Genomic DNA, 23,793 nt, shown 5'->3' with positions numbered 1-23,793 from the left:
GCTTGACAGGGGCACAGGAAAACATTTTTCTTGGGTGGCAAAAGCCAAGGTACCTTTTTGGCTAGGCTTATATACCTACCTATGAACACGAGCAGGACTTTGATGATTAATATTTCCTCCAGAAAAGGGATCAATAGCTGGTAAATAATGAGTTCTTGGAACAGAATAAGTCTCTTTACTAGATGGTGCTGGTTCCAATGACATCTGTACAGAAAGGCGTCTTGACTCTTCAGAGCTGAAGTACAGCAATATGCTTGGTTGCTTAATCAACAGTGTTAAGCTTGCTCTGGCATATACTCCCTTCACCTACTGGTTTTGTCCCTTATGAGAACTGCACTGCAGTGGTAATACCTCTTAGTGTCAGTGATGACCTGGGTAATTACAGGTCTCTCAAAGTTATAAGCCTCATCTGTAAAATTAGGGAAAGTAGTACAACTGACCTCAAACTGCGATACCAAGAATCTTAGACCTGGCCCTTAAAAGTCTGGCTTTGTGAAGTGGACACAGCATTTGAATGGGTTACAGAAGCTGTACATGATGTCCATGGTATACTGTGACCTGACAAAGGCTTTTGATACCTTTCCCATTGCTGGCATCAAACAAAACCTAAATGCTTTAAAAAGCTGATCCATAGATAGTAAAGGTGGATAGTAAACTGGCTGAACGACCATCCTCACAGTGCAAGTTGTGGGTGACCCTATCAGAAAGAATAAACATAACCAGGACTATCCTTCAGGGCTAGGTGGTGGGATCTTCCCTTTTTTCTGTTTACTTCTTAGATCCCCGAGCTCGCCAAGACATCTGGCTAACAGCATTTGGAGGACGACTGCAAACTGGGGTGTGATGTTACGTCAGCCTATGACACTCAAACCTTCCAAATAAACTCACTCTAGTGAGGCACCATTAGAATGGATGCTACAATTAGACCTGTGACAGAGAAGTGCATAGAAATCTATCCCGTGTTCATTAGAATGGAAACTCTGAACTGTAGGAACAGGATGGTACCTGGAAGACACGCCCAGAAATTAATAATGTTCAAACTGCAGCTGATGAATGGCAACAGCTGGGACGGCGTCAAGGTTCACTGTAATACCTGGAGTGTGAAACATTTTAATAACAGACTCCCTTGTGACAATTACAACCTGAACCAAACCAGCAGCTAGGAGCTAGTTGCCTCCAACTTCAGACATGCACTTGGTTAATGCAGAGTGGAATGAGATCAGACTGAAGAGAAACATCCAGAGCTGGTAATGACTGGCACATACCTGGAAGTATAAATACCTCCATAACTTCTTGTCTGTCAAAAAGTGTAGGTAGGTAGTCTGCAGACAGCACATCCAGTCTCCTGACAGGCAGAGGACCAACAGCACTATGATGTTTTTCTAGGGAGAGGGGTGTTTAGGCTATTTAGATATATAACTGATCTGAGGTCTTAGTTGTGGGAACACCAAAAAGAACCCGGAATAAAATTTTAACTTTCATTCTTCCAATGGGATCTCTCCCCTTCCTTGCTGAGGTCTTCTTGGGTGGTGTGATGTCAAGAAAGTGAACAGACAGCGAGACAAGTTATGTTTGAAAAGGGGAACTTGTATCCTCTGGCTAATGCTGTCCTCATGCACTTGTCTGTAGTCATGTGCTTCCAAGCAAATAGGTGGAACAAGACATGCCTCAACTGCACCTAGAACAGGACAGTCAGGCAAGGTCTTAGGACAGCTGCTATCCAACCATGGGTGTCTTCCTCGAATCTGCTAAGAACTCTCGCCTTTGGTCCCATGGAGTTGCTGGAATTTTGTCACGAGTCTGCTGTGGTTTGCATATGTGCAGTGTCTGGTGTCTGCTCCTCTGCACTCTTGAAAAATGTTTTCATCTGGATGAACTTTTACATCCACACCAGTAACAGTCTTGCGCCTTTGTCCACATTATCAAGGTGCAATGTATGCTCTAAAACAAAGATGCAGGAACCTAGCAATTGCAATTCCATAGATGCTGACTTGGCAAAGTTCATCAATTGAGGCCATGAGTAGAAAGACTCTGGAAAACCGTCATGATATTCTGCTTTAAATTGCATATTATTTTTTGGGAGGGAGGAGCTAAAGAGTCATACTTCACAGACTTCCTTTGCTGCAGACGTTCTGTTGGGTAATCCTCAGGGTCTGTGGTCACTCTATAATCACCTCTTGAGCAACTGGCTGGAATGACAATTTCCCAAAAACAGTTATTTCAAAACAGAAGCTGCTGAAACTTGGCTGAACATATCACATTAAATGGAAACACTGAAAACCTGTTGTCTGGCTGGATAGCATCAGCGTAATCAAGTGACTCAATGCCAAAAAAACATCAAGGCTGATAAGATTAGAACTTAAGGCAAATGAAGTTCAATAGCACAGCAGAAACCAGTCCAAACACAAGCAGGAAAAAAGGCCTAACAGTTTAATGAAGCGCTTTTCATTATAGTAAATACAATAACTTCTTCAGATAACGTTAAATTCAAACATCCACGTTTAAATAACATGTTTACAAACGTGACAACAGTAAACCAACCAGAAGAGTGGGTACTCGATAATACTGTTTTCTTCTTAGTTTGCTTAAGATTAGAACTTACACTGAAGTCAACAGTGATGGCATCTACATCTGTACTAAGAACTTAACAGCAAGTGCCAAGACCACCAGGGATACCAAGAGCAATTGTCAAGAATACTGCTGCTGAGGATATGCACAACATTAAGAGCACTGACCTGAGCCATATAGTGCAGAAATCAACATTGCAATCCTCAACGGTGACATCAAGATTAATACCACAGCGATCAAGGCTGACATTCTTGGAGCCTGTACCATTTGTAGAAGTTGTGGTACCAAGTAGGAAAGATAAGGTCATCTTGATAATGGTATAAAAAATGCTAGTCTTTCCCTAGCTCCCACAGATGAAACAAAGGGAAGAGGCAACCAAAATGCCTTACTACAGCCCTCACTGAAGCTTCTGCCCTGGTGTTAAATAATGCCACTAATGCGACATGGGGAAGGAGAGAGGACAGTCTTCAGTGCTCCTGTCTTATGCTCCTGGGGAAAGGGAAATGTTTAAATGTGGTACCGTTAAAGGGGTCATCTTCACTGTTTTATGCAAGGTGTCTGAAAACTACAGCAGTTTTAAAAGAGGTAGAAACCTGGTGAAAAGCAAATGTACAAACTTTGCCTTTGTTTACAGTGGGATGGAAATTTGATACAGATTCTGACTGCCAAGAAGAAAAGATTCACTATTGTCTTTCACAAATAAGGACTGCTCTACTAAACAAAACTGAATTGACTTTCTACTTTACTTTTTAAAGCAGAGTTTAAAAAAATATCAACAAATCTGGTACATAAGGTTTGAGTATAGCAGAGACAAGGCAGATATAGTCTCCATCTAGAGGATGACTTTTCTTCCCAAAAGTGCATCACTGGAGTGAACATTCCATAATCACAAATATTCCAATAAGAAAAAGTATTCTAACAGGAAAATTTATGAAAAAAGGGGGAAGTACAGTTGTGCAGTCAACTTAATTATAGGAGTGTGATCACTGCTGCAGTCATAACCTTTGGGAACTTTGCCACAGGCTGAGGACTGGCGTCCATCCATCCAGCCTTTCAGAGCTGAGCACTCTTCCCCATTCAGCCAGGCTAACAGCATTAACTTGAACCTTCTCACATAAACATACGCCAGGCCTTTTTTAGCTCCTTCTTGACTCCCTCTCAGCCAGGATTGGTATGAACAAAACTGCTAAAATACCCCAGAGGCAAGAAACAAGAATCCTCAGTTTGTGATCTGGAGAAACTGCACCCTCCAGGTGTGCCTGAACAAGACGTTATAAGAGAGTACGAAAAAATGCACAGGCAAGAAATGGGGTAAATGTGGACACTCCAACCCTTGAATCCCTCAGTTTGGTGGGGGGTGATGGAAAGGACTCAGGACTGCAGTAGAGACTACACAAACATCTACAATTATGGCAAGTTGCCTATACAACTGTATTATGTTTTTGGTGTGAATTGATGCTGCAATCATATCTTCTAGTACAACCAACAAAGTTGGCAAAACTCCAGAGAGGGGTTTCTGGTTATACGGCAGATGTGGAAGGCAACACTGTCTTCAGGATGGCTAAGATAAACCCAGTTTTTTTTTTGTTGAACACTTTTATTACATTATCACTTAACACATAGCTAGACGTACATTAACAGAAAACCAGCCATATTAATATTTTTCCATTTACATACATTAAACTTCACATATATTTTCTTTCTTTGTAACCATCATCAGTCCAACATTACACAAATTGCTCAATTCCTGCCTTGCCTTAAACCTCATTCCTCTTCCTGAGCATTATTCTGCATGTACTGTGAACATAATTCTCATTTATTAAAATGTAATTTCTCTTTCTCTTTTCCAGTACTTTTAAAGCAAGCCAAGTTCTTATCTGGAAATGAGGTTCGGCCTACATCATTTGGAGAAAGTGTAACGAGAGGACCAACTGCCTGCACTCAAATTGCATTTCAGAATGTCCTGTGTACTAACCCTTTTCAGGAAGGTAGTTGAAGTGGCTGAAGTCTTGGTAAAGTATGACCAGAGTTTGACCTGTAATAACTTCCCATGGAGCTTGTAGCAAAAAATTACTACAGTTTGCTATTCATTTGGTAATGGTTTGTTCAAGCACAGGAAATCAGCTGTTACCTTCAGCAAATGAGACAGAATTGTCCCGACTTGCCTGCTCCGTGGTGTAGAACAGTAAAGTTCCAATTAGAACACTGGTGACCCAAATTAAATTAGAGTCATATGTGCCTGTAGAAACTGGCCAGGATGGATGACAGAGAGAGAGAGAGAGACAAAGACCATGTGTATGTGTGCGTCTGTCTGTGTGTGTGTTGCTAACTCTCCCATCCTGATAATGAAGTAAGAGAGGGAGTTCTAGCTCACTGCTCCCAGTGAAGTCCAGACCCGCCAAACTCACACTGTCTGACTGCATTCACACTCAAAACAAAGGAGAACTCAGCATGTGGAGGCACTCTTCTCCTTGGAAGACAGCAAAAGCAGAGCTCCGAAGAGCTGCTAACAGGGTTAGGGGGTACTCCCAAGGGAAGACACTTGTTTGCCATTCAGGACCAATAAGCTGGCTTGCAGCCTACCACCTGACTCTCTAAAGAAATGGAGGGGCAACCTGGATTCCCAGGTAGGAACACATGGGCTGTTGGAATGCCTATCCAAAGGAATACCAGCCTCCCATCATAGGTTCATCGGTTGGTACTAGGCTATCAGCCCTAAGGCCTATACAAGTCTAGCCATAACAATTCCCTGGCTATTTCTTCCCACACTATTTACTTCCCTCAACTCCATGACACATGGGCCATTCTGGTGCAGGCAGAGAAACCACTTGGTAATATCTTGCAGGGAGAAGAGTGGTTCTGCTCTTCTAATATCTTAAGCTCTGTTAAAGTAGTACCTTACTTGTCGCTGCATATCCAAAGGAGTGCAGTATTTTCTCCACCTTGTTACGGGGGTGCAAGAAAGAAACTGGTAACTGAAAGGCCCAACTTAATGCTACTTCTGTAATCACCTTAGACATGGAGAGTTACAGCACAAGGTAACACAGTCTCTGTAAAAAATAAAGAAGAGTTCTTTGTAAATCAGGGTCTAGAATTCTTAGATTTACCTGGCTGATTCAATGTTATGCTCAATACATCAGCAGCAAATTCAAAAGGGTAAAAATCAGTTTTCTCTAGCATGATGTTTAGAGTTGATTGGGGGGGGGGTACTACGGGGTTTCTAAAATCAGACAAGCAGAAATGACAAAGGTGCACCTTTACTGAGATGTATGCTTGGCTAGCAGACAATTGTTAAACTACTGGAAAACTACAGACACATAGAAGCTTACCATTTTGTAGGGTCCTACTTTGGCATCAGAAAGAAAATCTTTTTCAATTAGTTAGGTATGACTTTCTGGTACTTGGTCTCCTAGTCTACCTCATGACATCTAGCATGTCTTTGGAATACAGAGGTCAGAAGGGAAGAAAGGTTATATCCTCCAAGCTACTAGGCTCACGGTGGACAGGTTGGGGTGAATAAAGGACTCATTTGCATTGCATTAGGAGTCTGAGCTTCTGTAGCAGCAAGAAGGATTTATTCCTTGACAACGAGAGAAGATGGAAGAACCAGCCTTGCCCTGTACAGGAAGGAGGAATCAATATTTATGATCTCCTCTTCTTTACCTCCTGGGGAGCAATGGGGAATGAAGGAAAGCATGCAGAAATGCATTTCTCCACTTTAGGGAGACCACATCCACTTCCCAGGGTTGTTTGGTCAGGTGTACTGAAACCAAATTTAACTGCTTGTTGGTCAGAGAAGCAATGATCTCTGTCTCTAGCACATTCCCCATCTGGTGATCAAGTTTAGAAAAGCTTCTCTTTGCACCAGCCATCCTTGGGAATCTGCAAATGCCCTGCACAACAGGTCAGCAACTAAGTTTACCTAAGAGCATATGTAGGTCAGTGTCATGAGTAACTTGAATTGCAGTGTTGGTTCACAGGTCTGCATAGCTACATTACAGCGATAAGAGTGTGTACCTCCCTGCACAGGTCTGCATAGCTACATTACAGCGATAAGAGTGTGTACCTCCCTGCACATTTATGTACCACATCACTATGGTATTGCCTGCATTCTTTTCAGTGTTGGCACCCGCACAACTCTGAAATCTCTCAACACTGCATTGCTTTTATGTTTATGTGAAACTTGCTCTCTAATGGACTCCAGGGTACCCTGTACCTTAAAATTTAGAATGCGGGTACCAAAGGCCTGATCTGAGGCATCTGTGGACAGGCTCTCAATGAGAGTAGTTTGCATTAAAGGCAGACAGTACTTTCTTTGGATTTGTTTCATCCACCTGTCTAATTCGCTTTTGATACAGTGTATTATTATTACATTTCCAGAGAACAGCATTCTTAATCCTAGATGTTTCTTAGGAACTACTGTTAACTTCCTCATGAGTACTCTGGATAGAAGAACTATATCGTGGAAACAATGTGCCCTAGAATGCTGAGCGTCGGTCTGGCAGTCCAGAAGGTTGTGTATCAGCTTCAGAAGTCAGTTGTCAAGAGCATCTACCCTTTCTTCTAGAAGAAAGATACATGTAAGCAGTTGCATTCAAGACAGCACACCTAAGACCACTGCCCCTTAGGGATAGGCACAGGTTCAACTTTTTCTGGCTCAGGTCAAACCCTAGCCTGTTCTTGCACTGAAAAGGCTAATTTAGAACACATTGCATCTCCTTTAAGGACTGGGCCTGGATGAGGCAATCATCCAAGCAAGAGTAAATATGGATGCTTTGGGTTCAGCAGAGAATCATCATTGGGCCAGGAATTTGAGGAATACCCTGGATGCATTGGCTAAAACCAACAGGCAAGGAGATGAACTGAAAGTGCAATCCTTCCCCCACACACCTCAGACAAAGCCAGCATCCTTTAAATGCTGGCATGTACACACAGGCATCTTTGAAATCAAATGTGATTGGGAGCACTTGAATTACTACAGATGTCTGCGGTGTCAATGCTAGGAATTTTGGAACTTTTAAAAATTTCTTCAGCCTTAACAGGTCCAGAATAATCTCCAGGTTCCATCTTTCCTTGGTACCAGAAATGGTCTGGAATAAAAGCCTTTTGTTCTTTTCAAAGGGGACACCTTTTCTATGGTTCCCATGGTTCTGGTCTTTAAGAACTCCTGAGATTCTCTTTTGGGGGCATAGACAGGAACTGCAGTTTGCATTGCCTGAACACAATTTTTGGTCCCAAAGGTCTGTGGTTATGCAGTGTCATTCTTCATAGCATGTGTCGAATATGCTTCCTATCCTACCGACTGGTAAAAACTAAATGAAAACTCCGGCCAAGCTAGAACTTCCAATGACTGACCTCCCAAACCTCCTGTAACAGAGGCACATGGGATATATGCAAGTGACCCTTATGAACATCAGGTGTTTCAGCTATATGGCGATTCTGACTGCCATGACTTTTATGTTTGAAGTCGTTTTAATGGACAATTTCAGGCCAATAAAGCCAAACCCCACTAGCTATGGATATGCACATTTCAGCCTTGTTATGACCTCAACAGCATAGCACAAGCAGAGTGTTTAACTAAGCATAAGAAACACAGGGTTGTTATACCCAGCTGATGTCCATTATCATTAGGGTGACTGCAAAATATCCCAACTAACAAATTAAAACAGAGTGAGAAGGGCACACTGAAATACCAATCAGTAAAAACTAAATGAAAACTCCAGCCAAGCTAGAACTTCCAGTGAGTGACCTCCCAAACCTCCTGTAACAAAGGCACATGGGATATATGCAAATGACCCTTATGAGCATAAGGTGTTTCAGCTGTATGGCAATTCTGATTGCCCATGGCTTTTACGTTTGAAGTCATTTTAATAGACAATTTCAGGCCAATAAATCCAAACCCCACTAGTTATGGATATGCATATTTTGGCCTTGTTATGACCTCATCAGCATAGCACAAGCAGAGTGTTTGACTAAGCATAAGAAACACAGGGTTGTTATACCCAGCTGACGTCCATTATCATTAGGGTGACTGCAAAATATCCCAACTAACAAATTACTGAGTGGGTAATGACAGTAAGGTGGGCTATGATGGGATTGTTGGGTTGGGGGGGCTGGTGCAGCCCATTTGTTTCCTGCTGGCTAGAGGGCCCATGGAGCCTCCTTACCTCTCTTCCAGTCTCTCTATTACTGCTGTAATTTTCTCTTTTGGTAAGCCTTTCCCTTGGTTTAACTTTCTGTTCCTTGCCACTGGTAGAACGTCCCTTGCTTGAAGAGATGGCGCCTACAATTTTTTGTAAGTAGAGGTCAGGTGATGCTCTTGACCGATTCCATGGTCTTTCCCTTGTCTCCTTGCCATTCAACCTTTTAAACATATTACAGGCACTGGGGCCTGAAGAGTGGAACTTTCTGGCCACAGGGACACTGAGCAACCTCCAACCACCAAGACTGGCTCCTAAGGACTCAACTGATACAACAAACTTGGATGCTACATCCACAGCATCATATTTAGATTTTATGACATGCTTCTGCCGTTACAATGAGACCTGTGCTTACTGAAGCAGAGAAGTCCTATTGGTTTCATCATGCACTTCCCATAGCCGTATCAGTTGCTTGATGACATGCTCTTGGTATTTCAAAATGAGGGTTTGGCAATAGAGAGCACTAAAAGCCAGAGCTTCAGAAGCATACAACTTTTTGCCACAGCTGTCAGGCAGGCTTCTCTCCTTGCTATATGGGACTGTATTGTGGCCTATAGCCAATCTAGTTCTTAAAAGATTCCAAGGACACCATGTCTGATCTGCACTGGGTAAATTACATACAAATTTATGAGGTCTGTGGAACTGGGTTAAGGGATTGGGAGACTGGTTTCAGGTAGGTAACATTTAAGGCATCAAAGAGTACTTTCTTGACAGGAGAAATAGACAATGGTTTTGAAATTTCAATAGTTACATGGTTCTTTTCTGGGGAGCTGAGCCTTGTGCTTCACATTGGAATTTTTTTCTCATAAGTGAATAAATAAATAAATAAATAAATAAATAAATAAATCACCAAAAGCCATGCCCTCTAGTGGTGAATTAGTGATCAAGGTACTCTCATTACCTGTGACTTAAAGAGAAGAGGACATCGGATACCTAGAGTCAAAATCCTGATTATGAGGAGGGGGAAGAGAACTCCATACCTCCCACAGAAGTCTCTCTTTTCCTTTTGGATAGTTGGACTCTAGACAAAGATGACGTCTCTGGATCAGACTGTACGTTTTTTTTTTTAGGAAAGTATTTTTATTTATTTAACATTTGTTTACTGGGAAAGCCTGAGTGAGACAGAGCCCATTTTCAGCACAGGCCCAGGTAGAAATTCTCCAGACGCATGTCTTTTGAATTGCAGAAATCCCTGAGCCAGCTTATCACAGTACTGTAACATGGATTGGGGGCTGTAAATGGTAGTTTACCAACCAAATGGCAGCATAGGTTTGGCAAAGAATAGGACTTCTAAACAGGGCTAAAATTTAGATGCAGCCACTTGGGATTTGGGAGATCCAAGAGTGGACATCACTGAGTTCTGACTTCCTAGTTGGATGAATGTCCATCTTGACAATTACCATTGGGTAACCAACCTTCCTTTATTTAGTAACTACACTATGCTCAAGAGCAGAAGTCTCTTTGCCCGCTGCCATAAATGCAACGGTTTCTTTGCAAAACATGCTGTCAGCCAAAGGTGTAGATCCTAAGGCCTCGGGTATTATACTTGTCAGGGTTGGAGGATTATTAAGGGCCTATTCTCTTGTGCTATTGATGACATTAGACCTAAGAACCCTAAGGGAGACCCGACTCCATGTTCTACCTTGACTTCTCGTTTTGCTTCTCCTTTTTTGAGGGGACATTTGACTAACTGGTATGGCAGTCTAAATGCACGGTAGGTTTATCAAAGTATGTCACTAGCCTCCTCTTGTTCAGTCTGGTCTGGACACCTTCTCTCACCTAAAAAGTTTTAGGCCTGAACCTCCTGACAATACTGCAAGCTCTAACGCTGTGCTCTACTTCTAAACAGACATGACTATAAAAGAAACCTGATATTTGCAAGTACAATTGCTATGCTTAGTAGTGACAATGATAAACACATCAGTGTTGGACAAAATAACATGCAATGTCTATATTTTTTTTTTTACCTCAAAAGAGACTAAGAGACATTCTGATAAAAAGCAAAAGGAAACCAAACATGAACTTTACTCATTTTGCTCTTCAATTGTGACCCAGACCTGATGGACTAATGTAATATACCCACTTCTTCTAATGAAAATATACCAAGCATTCAGTGAATACTGCAATAACAAACTAAAACAGATGTGCATATGCCCTCTCTAGAATAAGTAAATGAGTACACACCTGAGGTAAGCTGACGTTAGCTGGGTCAAGCTGGGGGGGATATGCTCAGCTCTAAAAAAAACTGTCCTGATGTTGGACCACAGCCTACAGCAGTTTCCAAAGGTTACAACTCCAGTAGTCTGGAGCCATATTTCCTTCTCAAACATTGGGTACAGCAACAAAAATCTGGAAAGGTTTTGCATCATGGTGTATTATGGCGTGGGAAGAGGGTACTAGGCAGCATAGGGAACATTTTACTTCCAGAACAGTCCAAATGCCTGTCAGCCTTATTTCTCCTGTTCCAGTGGAGGGAACTATTCTTATCAGCTGCTGTATTACAGTCGTACATTTAAATCTGATGGACGTAACGATATGTTAATTTCAACTACTGTATTACTCAGGGCCTTCTCATGTACAGTCATGGTGTAAAATGTATTTAACCTTTTAAAAGAAAACAAAGACAATGTATGTGGCTGATCAAAATATAATAAACAGTATAAAAGGTTTTTATTCTCTTCCAATTAATGAAAACACTACTAAGCAGTCTCATGTTAATACTGTTATGCAGTCCAAGTCCACCTGTGTGGCAGGAAATAATCAAGTTATGCCATTATGTCACTATGTTTAAATGGATATTGTTGGGAAGGGATCAGACCATTGTTGTTTACACAGTCCTGAAGGAGAGTAAAAATCAATTTTCTAAAGAGAGGAAATACACCTTTTATTACCCACATTAGTGAAATTCTGATCCTTGGAAATGCAAATAACACCTGCTTTCTTTTGACTGGTTATAATTCAATGGGAGGGAGGCTGGCATAATGGTTAAGGTGTTTACCTTACTGACAAGGTGCAAAGTTTAATTCTCACGGAGTAATTGGCTTGACTTAAAATGGCCCACAAGGGCAGTTAGCCTAGTGCTAACCTATGAACCTAATTACTGTAATGTGCTGAAGTTTAGGCTTACAAATTAGATGTGAAAGGATACTGGTGGTACTAACCCATATGAAAGGAAAAAACTAAATGTATCTTGGTGGTTTAGCAATAAGATGTGTGCTTTATTCAAGTTCTGGGTCAATTTTATTACAAAAAAAGTGTGATGGTGGCTTCCTTTTCAATTGAAGTAGTACATTTCCTTACTGCAGGATTACAAACAGATTCAAAGTAGAAATCTTGGACTTGCAAGTCTGTGCATGATAAATTGCCTGCAGTTCTCAGTAAAGTTAGCAAAATAAAAGTGAAAAAAGTATCTGCAAGGAATCCGCTTAGTACTTAAGGAAAGAACAGGAACTGAATAAGGACTACAATCATCCTGTGAAAATGTTCTGGATCACTGAAACAGTAAAGTCTGTTTAATCTGTTTAGTGTTAATGTACTGTTTTAATGTATTGGGCTCTTGCTATTATTAGCAAGCAGTTATTGGCCTCAGAAAAACAGAAACTGTTCAAAGTGTTGAGTCATAACATCCTGTTCTCCACCTGACTTTCATCCAGACAATCCCACCCTAAGTCACTAGTGTGAACACTCTGAGAAGGCAACAAGGCATCCTAGGCATTTGCTCATACCAGTAAGCAGCTGCTAGCAAGCCCAAGCCTTTGTAGCACAGCCTGTTGTAAGTGAACAGCATTGTGATGCAGGTCCCCCCCTCACACTCAACATCCATCTTTAATCCGAGCTACAACCCAGACCAGCAATAGCAGTTAAACTCAAAACTGCCAAAATATGATCCTTAAGCGTATTATTCACAGGTTTCAAATCTCCTCCTTAGCTAATTTCACATGTACTCTTGTCTTTGCACACAACTACCCCCACTTTCTTTTAAAGATTCATATTTTTTTACTGATCAACCTATAGACAAAATGAGATTTGCTCCCCGCACCAGCAGCAAGTTTGTATCAAGCCTGTTCCAACCCCCTCCCCTAGACTCATCTACATATATACACAACAGGCGCCTCCCACAAACTCAAAACTTACTACCCCTCTCAAACTCTCACTTCCATCAAACAAAACCCTCCAATCCAACTTACCTCACGGGTTTACATTCCTCAGTCACTTACCAATTACACAGCCATGTACACCGTCACTGCAGCATCTGAAACTCCTCCCACCCAAGCCTATCACAACTCCCAGCTAACTGCCCCACCCCCATACAATCACACACTACACACTAATACTACTACTGTAAACACCCCTTCTTGTGCACCGTAACACCACCTTCATATAACCATCAACTAATCAGAAGCACATCTCAAATCTACGATTTCTCCACTACAGTGAATCAGAACCAGCATGCTATTCTGAACTTTGTTTTACTTCTTTATACTATTATCCCTATCCCATCTTACCACATCGTATTTCTCCCTCTATAGAAGTTCAACACCTCACTCAGATTACTACTGTTCTTATTACTAGAGCCTCCTCTCTCACACAAGCCACATTCTTCAATTCATGACTTCCTGCCACCACACATGCCTAACTCCACCATTCCCTGCCTCTTTCCACACACTTAAATCCACCTATATAAATTCTCCTACAGCTTAAGATGATTCCTTATTGCTAAGGCTAGGCCTACAGAACACAGTACGAACCAAAATACCTTTATCACTACCTTTTCATCATTGTTACATTAGCCATATCTGCAGATATACATCCTAACCAAAGATGCATAACTCAAACATAACTTCTTCCAGATTACTCCCACAGCCCTTAAACTGTCAAAGCATCATTAACAAAGTGTCAGACCAGCAAAATTGGGTTGCACACCACTCTCCCAAAGTCTTAGTTCTTACAAAAACAAGGCTAAAATCATCCATAAAAATGAGACTCTCCCAGGCTACAATACTAAAACAGGACAGGATACAAAAAAGCTGGTAGTGTTGTTACATTACATAAAATCTCAACTACACTATCACCCTTCCCAATACTGTCCTCCATTCCTCCTACAACCCTGAGCTCATCTTATCCCTCTTATAAATACATGACAACAGCATCTGTGTAGAAGGAGGTGTACACCTCCCCCAGAACATAACTGCTCTACTAGTGAAACCCTGCATCTTGGCTATGTATATCAATCAAGTATTAGGAGACCTAAATAAAGACTTGCAAACTATCTCTGCCACTCACTGTGCATCTACCATCAACCAATACAAATTTAATCAGCATATCAACTCCCCAATAAAGTGCAACAAGAAGCCCTCTAACTGCTCTTCCATACTGGGCTTCTATATACACTCTATTAAATCCAGGTCATCCAACAATGTCCCACTGCCAGAAACCATAATGAATTAATTTCTGACCAATGCAATACACATTTTACTCTGTCTCCTCCCTCACTAACAACAACCATTCTCTTTTCTCCATCCCAACAATGCTCAGGTATTCTGCAGTTACATTCCAACCCAGATTTCACTTTCACCATTACAAAAAACTACTCTCAAAGCTTAAACCCAATACTCTTGCAGTAGATAACCTCCCGCCAAATATATTCCTATGGCCACTAACCCACTATCTTATCCTGTATCAACTGTAACAAACATGTCTATCCTGGAAACTTATGTCTGCAACATAAATAATAATCTCTCATCATCTCCCCACAAACAGGTCCTAACTCCACAGAATTCATTAACTACTTACCCATATAGTCATTTTATCTCCTCTGTCTACAATTGTGAAGAAATATATTCAAACACAACCACTCAAGCACAGACCTGTTAATAATCTCAATTTCTGCACAGTATGGTTTCAGAACATATACAACCACCACAGCTTTCTTCAGCTACACCAACCAATACCTTCTCTAGGTCTTACAGTAACTATCCTTACCCAGTTCTACAGCTACTAAGTCCAGGCAGTGAAGTGATTGAACCCCCCCCCCCATTCCTACCAATCTCTTTTGGTGCTCCACAAGGGTCCTATACTGTTCAACATCTGTTACCTAAGCAGAGCTACTAAAGAAGTCTCACTCCTTCATATGCAGATGATGCAGCTCTCATTTGTACTGCTAACTCTCTCTCTCTTGCAACAAAATGCATTTTCTCTGTGAAAACTTGGTTAACAAATTGTCACTTCCTATTAAATGCCCAAAAAAATAGAAAATAAAACTACTACCTTTTACACAAACAGCCCTCTCGTCACAAAAATGAACCACTCCATCAGCTAATGCTCCTATTTAAGCTTGTCATCAACACCAAATTACTTTATGCCATCACAGACGATAATCTAAAATTTGACCTCCACATACAGCAAATAATAAAAAAAAATAACCCCCTATATCACAGCAAATTCTTCATATTAACTGTTGCTTTTGCATTTTTTCTACCTTCACTATAATATCTCCATCTTCACCAACCTACCAACCTGTTCAATCCAAAATGAATAATGTTACAACAAAATTACAAGACTTGCTGCAACCCAAAGTACAACATCCAACTACTGCCTACCCTATAAACAACTGCAATGGCACAAGTCTGCAGATGACCTCTCTACAAACCAACTGCTGTGTCCATAAAGTCATTTTCAAACCACAGTGTTGCCCTGACTTACAGAACCTTGTTGTAGCCTACTCTCCAAACAGACCTTTATGGTACAGGTACAGATAAACTTCGACTTATCATAACCAAATCCTGCACCTGGGCAGGTGAATCACTATACTTCTACTACACCTTCAAAATCTGGATCTTCATTCCCAACACCATGAAACAATCCAAGATATTCATATTCAAAGCTCTTATAAAACACTTCACAAATTCATGGCCATGCTTAGTTTACTCCTCTGGATGATTAACCCAAGCTACCACATTCTCTCCTATACAAATCAAGATTTTGTACTTTAGTCCTTTAGTAACTTCTTCCTCATATGTACTGTATATAAATACATACAACCATCAAGAAAACTCTTGATGATTGGATGGATAATAGGAAATTCACCCCGGGAATCACTTCTGTGGCTCTTCTCGACAGTGGCACAGGAAAATAATTTTCTTGGGTGGCAAAACCCAGGGTACCTTTTTGGCTGGGCTTGTATAGGCCCCAGAGCAGACAGCCTAGTACCTACCTATGAACCAACTGTACAGAATGTTTGATGAATAAATGCTTTACATTTTCACCCAAAAATGTACAATGAATATTTTCTTTGTACACTTGTCAGTGATTCTAAATGAATCCCTCTTCGAATATTTTCTACAGTACGATGTTGATTTTCCTCGTGCTATCTTTGTTGTTACTATAACAATTTTATAATCTTAAAATGAGCTTTTCTACCAGAGATTCCATCGAAAAAGGCAATTTCTGCCCGGCTGGACGTTTACTTTCAGCAAAAGCAATTAAATAAACATATTTTGATTTTAGAGAATGCAACATCTCTAAGCCGGAGAAGAGTTAGTGTTTATGGTCTCCTTCACGTTCTGTTGTAATCACTTGAAGTTTGGCAAGCCATATCACTTCTCATCTGAAACCCTTTTGGTAGTGAAAGGAAAGGTGTTGGAGATATGCAGTAAACTACAGAACAGGCCAGATGAGGCATTTCTTATAGAATTGGTCAGGAGCAGCCTGTGGTAATGGAATGTTAGGCTGCAGCACTTCCAAATTAAATATTGTTTTGGTTTCTTTTGCTTAAAAACAGTTACCGTCCTAATTCTTGATACTCACAAATCTGCGCATGCACAGTTGCATGGAATTCTGATTTTTGTATTAAAAAGAAAGACTGCAGCTTAGGCTGCAGGGCTGTATTCTAAACAGCTTAGGCTTTTAAATTACTCTGTTAATGATGAAGGTGGTCATTCCTTATTACAAACAAACCTTCCATTTCCTTGTGTTTGAACATAGAAACAAGGCAATGATGTCCTTTTTTCCCTTTAGTTATTTGCTTTACATTTACAACTATTAAAGAAACTGAAGTATAAAATATTGTAAGGGAGATAACAACTGGAGAGGAGATCTTTAGAAAAGAGGAGAGGTAAGTTACATAGAAATAAATGGAGTTTCTGTAAATAATGCATGCAGAATCATGTCCCAGTGGAGCGAGTCTAAGTGGAAGGCAGGAATTCAGCAATTTCTGTAACTTTGGACTGATGATAGTTACAAAGAAGGAAAAGATGTGACATGTACAATGTATGTAACTGGAAATATGTTGATATGGGCAGTTTTACTTTCTGTTAATAAGTATGTATGTCTAAGCCTTAAATGATAACTTAAGGTGTTTAAAAAAATACATGCAGAATAATGTTCAGCTGGAGTGAAATTTAATGGACAGCAAGAACGGAGTAATTTATATAACGCTGAACTGAATGAAAATTGTTAAAATTATGTACATTGCATGAAAATGAAAGTATTTCATTACCGTATGCATATCCTTTTTACAAATGTACGTTTAATAAATTTAAAAAATCATTCCAGAAATGTGCAGGTTCTGTACACAATCTAAACATCTGAGACACATGCTAGCCTGCTTTCATACATATAATACAGCTCGGATCTCTTGTTAAATTCCACGGTTTCTTTTTAGTTACTATTTATTTTTTACTTCTTGTTACTGAAGTAGGAAGAATCATCCAAAATGGGCTTTTTTTTCAGGTAAGACATGAGAGTCCCCCCCCCCCCCCACACACACACACACACCCTGCAGAAAAAGCATTGTACAAAACTCCGATATACTATGCCTTTTACAGTTACACTCTGAATATTGTGCAGTTCAGACTCCGAAAATGGACTAAAGCTAGAAGCAGTACATTCAATGGATATGTAGAGATTCAGGCACTCAGCCAAAATGATTAGTATAAGCAACTGTAACATCTAGTTGCTACTAGGGCAATGAAGTAGATAAAGCATGCTACAAAAATAGCAATGATGGGAAATTACTTTACAGACAAATCTAAACCTCAGCATGAAGGCTGGGCTGCATTATTTCCAGTGAAGTACAGATGAGGGCCACAATACTATTCCCATACTACTAAATTACACCCAATGTATATTCCATACTACTAAAATATACCCAGTGTATATTCCATACTACTAAAATATACCCAATGTATATTCCATACTACTAAACTACACCCAATGTATATTCCATACTACTAAAATATAAGTAATACACATTCCATTAACTCTAAGAAGAGGCAGGAAAGCAAAGGGTCCAAACAAAGATTTTATCAACAAGGAGTGTTGGTGCTTAAAAACATGAGCAGGAAGTTAAGCCATTCTGCGTAACAGAAGGAGCGCACTGATACTACAGTGCCCTGGATTCAACTTTGCCCAAGCCAAAAATCAGTTAAGTAACGCCTAATGACCATGCATCTACAATTCGAACTGCTCCAAGGCTGCTGTTTATCAATAAAGATATATAAAATTTTGCACTTCTCACGCTATGACAACTGTATGCAAACTGATTCATAGTCAGGAGAGGCAAGATTCATTTTTTTTTATCACTAGCTCTGAATATTTTTGGAAGTTACGGTTCCAGTAAGGCTGCAACTATCTCAACAACAAGATAATGTAACAAACAGATGGGCTGCCTTCTGCATGAGAAAGTAAAGGTAGAGTCCACTAGATAATTACATCGGGGCATAATTCACTGCTGATTTAATACACACGTTTCTTGGCAACAGGAATTCTACAATGGACAGAAACTTTGTTCATAAGAAATCCAAACTAGATGGGAGTACAACAAGAATACTAAGTAATGCTTTAAAAAATGCATTACGAGTAGAAAATATTGTAACTTGAGTTGCTCTATAAAATGTAGGCCCATCTAATAATACATCCACAGTACACAAGAAAGCATTACTGGCAGTCCCTTGACACAGAAGCATGGGATGAGTGCAGGATATATGCTATTTCACTTTATTACTTGTAAAGTAATAGGTTTGTCTGTGGTCTGCGATTTCTATGTTTAGTTAAAAATATATTTGTCAAGCTTATTCCTGGGGAGACTGACATTAAAAAGTAAAATAATTTGTAAGGAGCCAAACCTGCCTCCTTGTGGATCACCACAAACCTCAAAGCACACTCTGTTACTGGAAAGCATGCTGTTCATACTTGTGAGAATGTCTCTCTCGGGCTCTGCAGACTGAGGTCTTCTACTAAATGGTCCCAAACACATAGAAACTTCTACCAGATAGAATCCAAAGGACATAAACATGCTTTGCAACTGCTAAATATGCCTATCATGATCCAGGATCCCTAGAGAGTTGAGATCAGTGTTCAGCAAGCAATTCTGTAAAAGAAAACGAATTTCAACTCATAATCCTATGATACAGCTAATGAACATTTTTAAACTAAAAGACAGAAGAGAAGCAAAAAGTACAGTTTTGTACCACCCATAAATGTAGATGTCCGATAGATATGCAACTGCAGTCCTTACATATGGGTTGTCCTGCCTCAGGCAGCCCTCGGTCGGCCGGATTCCAAAGTCTGGGTCCGACGTCGGCTGATGTCGCCTCCTCCCCGACGTCAGAGCGACTGGGGTATAAAAGCATCAGTCGATGCCATCTTCCTCAGTGTTTCTTGCCCCAGATGCCAGGTGCCCTCCAAGGAAGGCTAAAATTAGGACTGGATAAAAAATTCCAGACATACACAATAGCAATGAACAGATACACCATAACAGATATCCCCAGCTAAGTATAAAAGGAGGAAGGTGGACCCAATGCACAGAGGGGAAGGAGGGAGGAAAAATCTGACTGCAGTTGCATATCTATCGGACATCTACATTTATGGTAGGTACAAAACTGTACTATGTCCTTCAAGAATGCAACTGCAGTCCTTACATATGGGTTGAATACCATAGCCAAGCTGGGGGTGGTAGGCTCTAAGATAGGGATGGTGTAGCTAAAATGCCCTGCAGGACTGCCGAAGCAAAGCCTGCTCGGGATCTGGAATATAAAGGGAGGTTGTAGTGCTTGGAAAATGTATGCATGGAGCTCCATGTAGCAGCTTCTAGAATGTCCTTTGTAGCCACTCCTCTTAGGAAGGCTGTGGAGGTGGCTGTAGCTCTGGTGGAGTGTGGTCTGACATTGGCTGGCACACCCTTTCCATGGTAGGAATAACAAAATCTGATGCAATGTCCAATCCATTGTGAAATTGTTTGTTTGGAAATTGCTCTTCCTTGTACTCCAGGAGCGTAAGCTACAAATAGCTGGTCAGACTTTCTGTTGGCCTTTGTTCTGTCCAAGTAGTAGCGTAGTTGTCAGTGAATGTCCAAAGTGTGCAGCAGCTTTTCCCCTTTATTTTGAGGATTGGGGAAGAACGTAAGCAGGTGAATTGCTTGATTTAGAGACACCCTGGATATCACTTTTGGCATAAAAGAAGGATTGGTTCTTAAGGAAACCCTGTCCTGATGAAAAATGAGGAATGGAGGTACTGCCATGAGGGCCTGTATCTCCGAAACTCTTCTTGCTGAGGTTATTGCCAACAGGAAAACTGTTTTCCAGGAAAGAAATTGCAAATCTACAGATTCTGCTGGCTCAAAGAGAGGAATAGTTAATTTTTCCAACACGAAATTGAGGTCCCATGCAGGCACTGGTAGTTTTCTGGGAGGTTTGATATTCTTTAACCCTCTTAGAAATTGTCTTAGCAAAGGATGTGAGAACACAGGAGGATCGGTGTTGTATCTTGCTGAAATTGCTGAAGTGTGTATTTTTATGGAAGAATATGAAAGTCCATTATGCAGCATGTCTGCCAAGTATTCCAATATCTGTGGAATGTTCATTACTGATGCATCCTGTCCCTTGTTGGTATTCCAGATGCTGAATCTCTTCCATTTGGCTGAATAAGCTTTTCTGGTGGAAGGTCTGCGTGCTTCTAATAATATCTGTTGAACTTCCTTGGAGAAAGAGATATGGGGAGAAATCATGGGACCCTCCAAGCTGTCAGCTGCAGAGTTTGCAGGTTTGGATGAACCGTCCTGTAATTGTGCTGAGTCAAGAGTTGAGACCATAGAGGCAGGGTCCACGGTTTGGTGCAAGTTATGCCCCTTAGTAGTGGATACCAGTGCTGTCTTGGCCAATCTGGAGCTATTAAGATGCCTTTCGGTTGCTCTGCTTTGATCTTCAGTAACACCTTGGTCATCAACAGTAGAGGCGGGAATGCATAGATTGTTAGAGAGTTCCAGCTGAATGAGAGAGCATCTATTTTCCAGGCTTGTGGATGATGTGACCTCGTGCAGAACTTTTTCAGATGATGATTGAGGTGGGAGGCAAAGAGGTCTACGTCCGGCCTCCCCCATGCAGAAGTTATTTGCGCAAAAATGTCTGGATGCAACATCCATTCGTGTGGATCTAGGATGTTTCTGCTTAGACTGTCTGCTAGAACATTGTCCCTGCCCGGAACAAACTGGGATTGTAGCTGCATATTCAGTTTCAGGGATTTTTCCCAAAGAGTCATTGTTAGTCTGCAAAGGGGGTAAGAATGAGTACCTCCCTGCTTGTTTATGTACCACATAACAGTGGTGTTGTCTGTCTTTATTAGTAGATGACCTTGCTGAAGATATTTTCCGAAGGCCTTGATTGCATGCATTACTGCTAACATCTCTTTCTGATTGATGTGCAGATGTACTTCCTGGGGAGTCCATTGGCCTTGAATACATCTGCCCTCCATGTGCGCCCCCCATCCATGGTCTGAGGCGTCTGTTGTAATGGTTTGGCTTGTTTGAGGCTGGTTGAAAGGCATTCCTTTGTTTAACTGGCTTGCTTGGGCCCACCACAAAAATTCCCTTTGTAGACATGGGATGAGTGGGATAATTGCTTCTAAGTTGTGGCTGTGCTGAGACCATAAACTTTTTTGGTACCATTGTAGTTTTCTCATGTGTAGTCTTGCCAGTGGAATCAGTAGAATGCAAGATGCCATGAAACCCAGTGCCTGCAGGATTTTCCTTGCAGTCATCTGGGCGAGTTTTGCTAGGCTTTTGAAGTAATGTGGTAGTTGTTCTTGCTTCTCTTCTGTGAGGTAAGCCATTTGAGATTCTGTGTCTAGTTTGGCTCCTAGAAAAGTTATGTTGGGATGGCAGTAGTCTTGATTTTTGTAAACTGACTGTGTATCCCAAAGCCTGTAGTAAGTGAATGACATAATTCAAGTTTTTTGTCAAGGCTTGCTTGCTGTCCGCTTGTATAAGGCAGTCGTCCAGGTAAGGGTATATTTGTATCCCGATAGAAAGACGGTCCAGGACAAACTCCAACAAAAATTAGGTGGAAGCTTAACAAAACAGCTTACAATGAAGGCTCAATTCACGATGTAACAACTGAAAGTTTATTTAACGCCACACAGTTCTCAAACGTTTTCGTCAGAAAATATGACTTCCTCAGATAAAAACAGATGAATTACATCAACTTAAATACTAAGTTAATAAGCACCTCACTCCAATTAATTAATTGCACCACATTTAAAGGCATAGAATAAATGGGTAAAGTCCTCATACTTTAACATGTTCCCTAAACTGATTTTAAAACACTAAAAAAATATATACAGTATGCATATGCGTACAGTTTAAAAACCAACAATATTGTATAACAAATAAATATGTTAAAAAATGTATATATATTAAAACTGTATAAAATGATACTCAAATTTTGTCTGATTTGAGTTTCAAGTAAGGAATAAGTTGATGTAATTCATCTGTTTTTATCTGATGAAGTCATATTTTCTGACGAAAACGTTTGAGAACTGTGTGGCGTTAATAAACTTTCAGTTGTTACATCGTGAATTGAGCCTTCATTGTAAGCTGTTTTGTTAAGCTTCCACCTAATTTTTGTTGGAGTTTGTCCTGGACCGTCTTTCTATCTGGTTGGTTTGTTTTCTCGTTTTTGTGGCGTTGGTGGCGTTATGGAGCAGGGTCTGGGCTCTCCTACATCCGCAAGTGGTGGTACCGGTGCGAGCACAGCAGCCGGTGAATTTACACAGCTTACGGGCCAGCTCACGCAGTTGGTTCAATTGCTTACCCCTATCGGTTTGGGGCTCCAAACTATTATTTCAAAACAAAATGAAGTTTTACAAGCTGTTTTGACTCACTCTGGGACATCGTGTGTGGCTCCCCCTATATCTGCGACTCGAAGTGGTTCAGGCCAGCAGCGGTCGGCGGAAGTACTTAATTTTCAGGAAACTGCAGCCTTCTCGGATACTCCTGTGATACTCCGTGAGAGGCTTTCGGACTCTTCCGTTCCTTGCCATCAACCTGGACCGCTGCAGGATGCAGTCGCTACTCCGGCTTCTTCTTTTTCTGAGTGGATCCATGCTAAACCTGTATTTACTTCTATGGACTATTCTTCTAACAACTCAGCTGATGGCTATTCATTTCAGGACAATATGCGATTTTTAGAGGACAGCCTGTACAGGTATAAGACACTTGTCCTGGACAATTTATACTTGAATGAATGTATAAAGAAAGGTATTGTGCCCAAGGGTTTAAGAGTGCACAAGTACCCTAATAATGTCATACACGGTAGTGTATTTCATATGGAGTTACTGCAGGCTTTTGATAGATGTGGTTTTGACATTCTTAGGGCCTTAATTAAAAAAAACGATAGTGAGATTAAGGTTCTTTCTGAACAGATTTCTAAATGTAATGAGGATATTACTGGTGACCTGTTATTTCAGGTAGAAACTCACAAAGCCCAGTATTATGATATTCGGAAAAACACTGATAAGCATTGTGACACCATTTTAAAAAGGAAGCACAACAAGTTGAATCGTGATATTAGGGAATACAGGGAGGGTATACAATACCCTAACCTACCACATGTTAGGGGGCACACATTTAAAGGATTTTCAGTCAAAACATGACATAGTACCTAGGGAAGAGGTAATTCCACCACTACACATTTCAGGGGATGACAACGGTCCTATTAATGTTGAGGAACATGAGGAAGAGAATTTTTTACCA

Source organism: Protopterus annectens, chromosome 2.part0 (genome assembly GCF_019279795.1).
Source record: "Protopterus annectens isolate FY-2018-M chromosome 2.part0, PAN1.0, whole genome shotgun sequence".
NCBI lineage: Eukaryota > Metazoa > Chordata > Ceratodontiformes > Protopteridae > Protopterus > Protopterus annectens.
The sequence above is the reverse complement of the archived record's forward strand: the minus strand, read 5'-3'. Positions refer to the sequence as shown.